The following is a 10,209-nucleotide window of genomic DNA, read 5'->3' on the forward strand; positions in this document are numbered from 1 at the left end:
ACCCTGGCTTGATCTGCCCCAAAGTCCAACATCTTGTTCCCAGCCGTGTTCATAAATGACATGAACGTAGCGTCTAGCCTTTCCCTGCTGTTGTCCCCAGCAATTAGGTATGCTATCTCTGATCATCGTCGTTCTATTTAGTCGTCATATCTACCACGATAGGCCTGTTCATGAATTTGGCCTGTATCCTTATAAAGTTAAGGGTGTGAAAGTTGGACAGTGAAGAAAGCAGATGGGAATAAAGTCGATTTCATTTGAAATGTGGTGTTGGAGGGGAGTTTTATGGATACCATGGCTTACCAAAAGGACAAATAAGAGGGGTTTAGATCAAATCAAGCCTGAACTCTCCCTAGAAGCTAAAATGATCATACTGCTTGATATCATGCTTTGGTGATATCATGAGAAGACAAGACTTACTGGAAAAGACAATAATGCTAAAAATGTTGAGGGCTGCAGGAAACGAAGACCTGACATGTGACGGATTGACTCCATAAAGCAGTGGTTCCCAACCTTTTTTTGACCAGGGACCACTAGGACTTTTTTGTTCGGTGCAGGGACCCCAAGGTTCAAAATAAAAATTCTGAGAATTTGAAAATAAACTTTAATCATAACTGTTAGTTAAACATTAAACTTAGAATAATATTTGAATATATATATTTTATAATAGAGAACTTTTAATTGAAAATATTAATTTATTATGGGTTTATAACTTTGTTTCGCGGACCTTAATTTAGTTCTCGCGGACCCCTGGGGGTCCATGGACCCCTGGTTGGGAACCAGTGCCATAAAGGAAGCTGCGGCCCCCAGTTTGCAAGACCTGAGCAAGGCTGTTAACAGGAGGACATTTTGGAGATCATGAATTTATAGGGTCTCCATAACTTGGGAATGGCTGGCCAGCACTTACACAAAGTAGTTATCATTGCAGCATCTTGTGGCAGTTAATTCCTGCATTTATTATGCACCCGCTTTCTTTCATCTGCCTTGAATCCATAGCCCATAAGTTTCATTAGGATTTTATTGAATTAAATCTTTTGGCTTTCTGCCTGCGCAACAGTCCTTGCATAAGCTGATGTGCAAAAATTACTTCTCGCTGGCTGCTGCAGTCAAAAATCTCCCCTGAAATGTTCCTCTTGGTAGAGGCTGTATTTCAGGGGGAATTTCAGCTTGTGGGGAGGGGGTAGAAAAGTCACACCCCACATGTGGATTTCTGCCTGCAGCAATATTTCATTGGCTCCAGGTGATAGTCTTAGCTTCTATGTAGCATAGAGATTTGGGGGTATTATAGCATAATCATATTCTTATGGACTATGTAAAATATTGCAAAATAAAAAAAGATTAGGTACACTTAGATATCATTATCTGGATTGTTATTTTAAGAATTAAACTGATTTTTTTAAAGGAAAAAAAAACCATTCAAATATAGAGCTGACAGATGATAATATACCAACTTATTTTTCAGTATCCGGGAATTATTTTTAGAAATTCATGTTTAAGTTTATAATAATAGTTATCACCACTTCAAGTTTATTATTTTATCACCATTTATTCTCTAATATTGTTTAACATTATTATTGTTATTATCAAGTATCGTACAGTATATCATGGACTATGTCTATTTTTATATCTTTTTAAATTATTTTTAAAAAAGAATTGAAACTGGTATTTTACTTAGAACAGCAGCCTCTAATCTGGAGAACCGGGTTCGATTCCCCACTCCACATGTCTCTTGCCTCGAAAACCCTACGGGGTCACCATAAGTCATCTGTGACGCGATGGCACTTTCCACCACCACATTTTACTAATAGAAAGGGCCAGGGCTGGATTTAGGTTTTATGAGGCCCTAAGCTATTGAAGGTAATGGGGCCCTTTATATGTCCAGCTGTCCTTTGTCAACAACAATATTTACGCAGGCTAGCAGGTGGGGCCCATTACTTACATCATAGGAGCCTACACAACACAAAACACTGTTGCTGTATGTAGGTTTTATTTTATTTGTTATTTATCTTATATTTTGGAAATGTACATCCAGTTTTTTTCCCTTTAATTTTTTTTGGGGGCCCCAAGAGAGTGGGGCCCTAAGCTATAGCTTGTTTAGCTTATATGTAAATCCGGCACTGGAAAGGGCAGTCCCGTTGCGTCCCTGAAATTTTTGTTTCAAACATGTTGGTCAAAAGGGCAATTATCCACATTTTTGTCTGTTTCCACAAATTCAATTTGATACAACCAAAGTAATTTGCCTGCTACTTAGCATCAAATAGTGGTTCAACTGATGTGACCCTAGGTCCGTGTTGGCGAACCTATGGCACGGGTGCCACTTCCAGCACGCGTAGCCCTTTCTGCCGGCACGCACGGTTCCTCCAAGCCGCTGGCCTTTCCGGCCCTGCCCCACCCTGGATGGGGGAGGCTGTAGCCCAGGGGTGGGGAACCTCCGACATCATTGGCGGTGGCCCCCGGACTCTCCCACAGAAGCTGCCGCCATTGCCGCCGCTGGAGCGTGCGCAGCCAGCCAGGCGGGTGGGAGAGCTGGGAACAGAAGCTGAGCGCTCACACTCGGCATGGCCGGTGGCTTCTCCGGCGCCCTCTGGGCCTGTGCGAGCGGAGGGGCATGGCTGGTCGGTGGGTGCGAAGGAGGCGCCCTCTGCCCCACCCTGCTCGCCTCTCACAAGCCTGCCGCCACGCCCCACCGAGTGGCAAATCCAAGGCAAAACCTCCCATGCATAAATGGCCTCTTTCTTTTTCTGTCTCCCTCTGTCCTTTTCTTTCTCTCCCTTGCTCCATTTCTTTCTCCCTTTCTCTCTTTTTCTTTCTTTCTTTCTCTCCCTCCCTTCCTTCCCTTTCCCCCTCCCTTCCCTTCTTTCCTTCCTTCCTTCTTTCCCTCCAGCGGCTTCTCCGGCACCCTCTGGGACTGTGCGGGCGGAGGGGCGTGCAGTCCTATTCCACCTTTGAAGTGCCCACAAGCTATCCTCCAAACACCTTTCCATTTGTCTTGATATGTAGAGAGAAAACACTAAGGAACTAGTTGCCAATCTCCAGGTACTAGCTGGAGATCTGCTATTACAGGTGATCTCCAACCAATAGAGATCAGTTCCCCTGGAAAAAATTGCCACTTTGGCAATTGGACTCTATGGCACTGAAGTCCTTCCCCAAACCCCGCCCTCCTCAGGCGCCACCCCAAAAACCTCCCACTCATGGCGAAGAGGAACTTGGCAACCCTAGCCTCTCCCTCTGGGCCCCCTCTGGGGGTGGTATTCAGGTTACATTGCTGCATTGGCACTCGGCGATAAATAAGTGGGTTTTTGGTTGCAGTTTGGGCACTCGGTCTCTAAAAGGTTCGCCATCACTGCCCTAGGTCTTTTTACTAAACTGCTGTGACGGACTCAAGCCTGTAGACAAATTAGGCTTCTGAAATAGACTGAAGCAAGTGTTCAGACAGTGCTCTCTACACTCTGTGGCTTCAGTTAAGATTGCTTCTTGGTACAGGATGATTAAGTATCAGCGTGACCTGGAACATTATTTAATCACTTTAAGCTAGTTCCCTTTAAAGAAAGCTTATACCCTTAATATTTCTGTTCGTGCCATGCCATCTGCCATTTTAGGTAGGAGATGTTGTATGATGAAGGGACTGTAGGATAAGCAATTAATGCATGTCCATGCGATGTGTTTCCCAGTCTCATAACTAAGACCATGGAGAACAGATTCCTCCCTGAACTGTCAAAGGAGCAGCTGTTTTGCAGGGGGAAAATGTGAGGTTTCCTAAAGAATGGCCACTTTTGTAATGTTCTGATGAAATGAAATGAAACATGAACATACACGTTCTTAACTGCATTTTAGATCTCCTGTGCCCCTTACATTTTGATCCCACTGTTTTCAATAGTTTTGCTCTTTGTCAACGCGTGTTTCCCAACAGAGGATAATAGTGGGAGATCTCCAGCTAGTATCTGGAGGTTGGCAACCCTAACCCTACCTCAAATAAAAATTTGAAGAGGAGGATAGTTAGGGTTGCCTACCTCCAGGTATTAGCTGGGGAGCTCCTGCTATTACAACTGATCTCCAGCTGATAGAGGTCAGTTCACCTGGAGAAAATGGCTGCTTTGGAAATTGGACTCTATGGCATTGAAGTCCCTTCCCTCCCCAAACCCTTCCCTCCTCAGGCTCCGCCCCAAAAACCTCCCACCAGTGGCAAAGAGGGACTTGGCAACCCTAAGGATAATGTACATTTGTACTTGAGGAAAGATGGAATAAAAGTATGATTGTGTGTGTGAGTGTAAGAAAGAGAGAGAAACGAGGGACTACAAATGAGGGAAAGGCACTTTCCACCCACAGTTGTTGTAAGTTCTTGTATTTAAACATAATTAACTTTTAAAAAACTGGGACCTAATTAATCTTTTTGCTGATTAAATTTTTTATTTTCCATCAAGTAATCTAATTGGTGAAGAGCCCCATGGCGCAGAAGGGTAAGCTGCAGTACTGCAGTCCAAGCTCTGCTCATGACCTGAGTTCGATCCCAATGGAAGTCAGTTTCAGGTAGCCGGCTCAAGGTTGACTCAGCCTTCCATCCTTCCGAGGGCAGTAAAATGAGTGCACAGCTTGCTGGGGGTAAAGGGAAGATGACTGGGGAAGGCACTGGCAAACCACCCCGTAAACCAAGTCTGCCTAGGAAACGTCGGGATGTGACGTCACCCCATGGGTCAGGAATGACCCGGTGCTTGCACAGGGGACCTTTACCTTTTTTAATCTAATTGGTAAAACAGCAGAGCCTACTCAGGACATGTTTAGTGGAACGCTTTTTAGTAATGACATATATAGCTAAGCATTTGCTGTGTGTTCGTGTGTGTATGTGTATGTATATATATGTATATATATATATATATAGAGAGAGAGAGAGAGAGAGAGAGGTGAGTCTTCCCCATCACTCGGATTAATCCTGATCACTGTTATTGTAGAGACAGCTGTAATTTAGCCATCTTGATGGTTTTCTGAAACAATCTGGCAGCAACAATACACTTTCCGTCTGGCCCTCCTGTTGAGCTACCTTCTCAGCCTTTGCAAAAATACTCCCTCCGGGTTACAGAATGTTACTTTCATTCCAAGCTGAGATGACGGCATTCAGAAAGTCTTCTTGTCAGGTTGTAAGCTTCACTAACATATGGCTTGCAAGAGCTGAAACCAGGACGAGCGCACAGTGTTTACAAGACAGCAGGCATCTGCTTATAAACAAGGGGCTTCTCCAGCAGAGGCAGAAGTGCATTCCAAGGACTGCAAAGCTTAGTAGGGGGAAGCTTGCTTCAAAGGGGGCCAGCAGAAGCGGCACTGCTGACTGGTCTTTATGAACTGGGGACTTAGGGGTAGCGCACAAGCCCCATGCCCCCATCTTTGTCCTGTTTGGATTCTCTGGCTGCCTTCTTCAGCATGGAAAAGGAGAGCCTTCTGGAAGGGATTTCTCTCTGTGTTCCTGCTTAGACCTTTGCACACCAGCCTGGGACAATGCTCACACCCCTCTCAAGGTAGGTCCTTCTCTCTCTATTTGATGTACCAATGGAGAAAGTGAAGCACAAAGAAGAAAAGGATTAGAGGGCACAGAGCTTTGCTATTTGGGGAACAATTGCTTGTATCTCTGCCTTTCTAATCAGCTATCTGCCTCCCTGAATCTTATTTAATGCTAACTTTTGTCCTAGTGTTTCTCTAGGCAGCACGGTCAAGGCAAGCAGACCTGAATGTAATCCATAGGGCAACCAGACCAGCATAGATTGACTTTGATATGAAAACACTGAATATGTTTGCCTGGGCACAAAATATCTGTTATGAAAGTGACTAGAAAAGAAGGCCTGGTCTATATTCGTAGCAGAATGAGGTGGCAGCATGGAGTGTACTGCTTCTAGCCACAGGTGGCAGATGCTACTTTTGGACGTTCCCCCACAGGAAGAACTCCTCAAAGTAAAGAACTAACACATCAGAAGGGAAAGGCACCAGGCCAGGCCATTCCACGCACTGCATGTTTTCTGAGATTCCTGTGCAGCAGAACGTGTTAGAAAACAAAATCCTCACCTGCAGTCTCAATCAGGGTTGCCAACCTCCAAGTGGTAACTGGAGATCTCCTGTGATTACAACTGATCTCCAGGTAACAGAGATCAGTTCACCTGGAGAAAACAGCCACTTTGGAAAGCAGACTCTGTGGCTAGGGTTGCCAGCTCCAGGTTGGGAAATACCTGGAGATTTTAGGGGCGGAGCCTGAGGAGGGCGGGGTTTGGAGAGGGGAGGGACTTCAGTGCCATAGAGTCCAATTGCCAAAGCGTCCATTTTCTCCAGGTGAACTGATCTCTTATCGGTTGGAGATCAGTTGTCATAGCAGATCTCCTGCCACCACCTGGAGGTTGGAACAAATATGAAGTTAGCCTGCTATATAAGTAGTTGGTAAACCATGAAATAGCAGAAAATATGCAAAGATTTATACTGCAATCTTTTTAGTTAGATATATGTTTCACAAATATTCACATTATATTAAAGTTCATATAGGAATTTGTACAATCACAATATATCAATTGACAATCACAAATTGTGCAAACATCTCGCTTTGACTTGCGTCTTCACATCAAGACGCAAGTCAAAGCGAGATGTTTGCACAATTTGTGATTGTCAATTGATATATTGTGATTGTACAAATTCCTATATGAACTTTAATATAATGTGAATATTTGTGAAACATATATCTAACTAAAAAGATTGCAGCAAAAATCTTTGCGTATTTTCTGCTATTTGGTGGTTTACCAACCACCTGGAGGTTGGCAACCCTATCTATGGCATTATACTCCACTGAAGTCTCTCCTCTCCTCCAACCCTGCCCTCCTCAGGCTCCACCCCCCAAATATCCAGGTATTTACCAACCCAGAGCTGGCAACCCTAGTACAGTCCAGTCTATCACCTCAGAACTCTACGGGCAAAAACGCACGGTCGCTTTATCCTCCTTTAATCCCTGTTTCAGCCAGGATCGAACGCATGCTTTTCACCTGATGTGCGTTCGATCCTGGCTAAAACAGGGATTAAAGGAGGATAAAGCGACCGTGCGTTTTCAGCCTACCAGTTCGTTTTCTTTCACCTCATTCCGCTGCATGTCTACAAGACCCGGCCAAATAATCTGGCAGTGACCATCACAACTATCAGAATTATTCCCCTTTGTCCTCTCCTTAAGCGTCGTTTTGTGGCTCGGGAAGCTTAACATCCGAGCCACTGATCCGGCTCACAGCCCTGGGATGGAAAAGACTGACCAGATCAACCCATCCCGTCCTGCCTGCTTCCTGAAGCTCAGCTCCATGCCCTTGGCCTGGATTACTCACTCTCTGCGGGATGGGCTTCTGCAAGGGAGCTCCCCAGCCTGCCTGTGTATTACTGTGGTAATAAACGGGCTGTGGGAAAAGGTCAGCCGCAAGCAGGTGCTCTCAGAAGGAAAGAATGCCCCACTAGGCATGTGCAATGGGGGGATGGGACTCCTCCGTAGCCTCCCCCTTTCCCTTCACTTTTTTTTTTGACAGCTAAAAGCCATATTGGGGCCTTCCAAAGGAAGAATTGCCCGATGGAGAGATGAGGCAGTAGCCAGTCATGGTGGTTTGAGCTTTTCTTCTCTGCTTGGACGGCAGTGAACTGTAGCATGAGTCTCATAAAGATTAAAAAGTGTCTGCTGTTGCCCTGGAGACTGCTTCACACAAACACGTGAAATTGTTTCACCAAATCCTAAGGTATGTATTTTTCTGGTGTTTATATGGCATCGTATCTCCGGTGTATAATTGGTCTTATATGGTCACTCAGGGACTGCGTGGCTGGGGAGGGATTTTATTGAACCCCACTCTGACTGATTGTCATCTTAAGACATAAACAGGGGTTTTCATGGCTATGTCACAAGCTCAAAAAATAAATCTGTATGCCTAGTCACTTCACTATCTCCATAATTTAGGGCCGGGATGAAAATTAAGATCTTATTTTACTTCTATTCTGCTTTATATTTTATGAACTGTTTGACCATGCTGCAAATGGAAAGTATGGAATATTAATAATGAGCATAAACAATCTTCTGCGAGAACAAGCTAAAACTGCCTCACGAGCCAGCCGCCCTTTCTTTCAGCTTTGATGTCAAATTGTTTATTTTGTGTCTTCCCATTCTGTTTTGCAGTATGTCTTTTTATTGCTGTTTATTGAGTCATTCTTCCACCCACAGTCATCTGTTGCTGTAGCTTAGACAGCATTTCACAACTGCCCACAAGCCCAAAGATCCTTACCATTTTCTCCCTGAAGTTGCAGCATGCCCCCCTCCTCCATGTGCCTAGGACGGCCAGATTTCCATAGCAAGCTTTTCCATGTTAGTAAGATGGGCAGCTGCTATGGGGGGCAATTTGCAGAAAACTCTGGTGGTAGTTTTGTATGCACGGGCCCTAATCATTTGTCTTTGTTTAATGGGTCAGTGCCAAATTGAATTTGTTTTAGTCTTCAGCTGAATTTAATTTGTTAGTCTTCATTGAGTTGGTTAGTCTTCTTCACTGAAGACATTTGGCCATCAGTGTAGGTTGGCAGGGCCAACCAGGGAGGGGGCAGGAAGGCCAATCGGCCTGGGCTTAAAGCTCAACGGGGCATCAAATTTAGACACTTATTATTTTTTCGGCATTTGAAGTTTCACAACGTGCCTCACTTTTTTCTGAATGCCTCATTTTGTTATCATGTGTCCTCTTTTGTTATTTTTATTATAGCTAGGGCCGTCAAACGCTGGAAGTAGCCCAGGCCTCTCTGGACTAGAGTTGCCAGGACCTCCCTGATCACCAGTGGGGGATGGAGGGGGTAGGGTTGCCAGATCCAGGTTGGGAAACTCCTGGAGATTTGGGGATGGAGCCTGGGAAGGGCAGGGACCTCAGTGGGGTTCAATGCCCTAGAGTGCCCTCTCCAAAGCATTCATTTTCTCCTGGGGAACTGATCTCTGTAGTCTGGAGATGAGGTGTAATTCCGAGCGATCCCCAGGTCCCACCTAGAGGCTGGCATCCCTACTCTAGACCTCTGAGAGAGCATGGCCGCTGGACATTATATATGATTAGTTCATATACATGATCAGCATGTCAATCTTTCCATGAAGCTTCCAGTTCAGGCCAAACGCATAGCTGAGAATGCAAAACGTGGTTTGAAGGTAGATGTTGAATCTTGCTAAAGCAGTGCAGGTCTGAAGCTAGGAGGTCCCTGGAAGGAATAGACCTCCCTTGACTCCTATATATGCTGTCAAGACTTGCATAATGAAAGAAAGTTCTCTGAAACTCTCACAACTCCTTGTACCAGGAATAGATCCAAGAGCTTCTGTTTTCCAGACCAGTACCAGGTAGATATATTTCCAGACCAGGTGGATATATTCAACAGACAGATGTGGGGGTTTGCTGGGGGAAATAGCCCTCAAATTACACCCACTTCTGTCCTTCCACCATGTAGAACTTTTCAACTTTCTGGAGCCACCATGCCTGCATTCTACGAACATTCCCAATAGGTGGCTCCATTCCTTCATCGTTAAGTCACCGTCTTGCCTCTTCGGTTAGAAGATAATAGTGGCAGTCTGGCTACTGCAAGGCCCATTTGTCAATGCAGCTGAAATGTGATAAACATAACCACTGCCATGAGTCTGTGACTCACAGTTTTTTTGGAAATGCCTTTGCACCCTCTCAGTACTGCTTACCAGAGAGAGAGAGAAGGGTTGCTGCAAGAGACTCTGCAGCATTGGCTGCTGGCTGCCTGGTCTGGCATGGAGAACAGAGTAGTGCTGCAGAGGTAAGGATGCTGAGCCCCCGGCAGCCAGTCTCTGTGGAGCAGGGGATGCTTAAGGGGAGGGGAAGGATCACAAAGCAACCCATGGGGGCTAGATCATGCTGCAGGAGGAGGTCTGGTGAAAGCCATGTCTCCACACCCCCTGGGAATCTGTCAGCGTAGCTGCCTCTCCTGGAGTGGCAAATTCCAAGAGCGATATCTCTTGTGAGATTATTAGGGTTGCCAACTTCCAGGTACTAGCTGGAGATCTCCTGCTATTACAACTGATCTCTAGCCGTTAGAAATCAGTTCACCTGTAGAAAATGGCCGCTTTGGCAATTGGACTCTATGCTATTGAAGTCCCTCCCCTCCCCTCCCCTCCTACCGGTAGTGAAGAGGGACCTGGCAACCCTAGAGACGATGGCTAGAAAGAGAGGTATTTGCTTG

Source organism: Euleptes europaea, chromosome 2 (assembly GCF_029931775.1).
Source record: "Euleptes europaea isolate rEulEur1 chromosome 2, rEulEur1.hap1, whole genome shotgun sequence".
NCBI classification, from domain to species: domain Eukaryota; kingdom Metazoa; phylum Chordata; class Lepidosauria; order Squamata; family Sphaerodactylidae; genus Euleptes; species Euleptes europaea.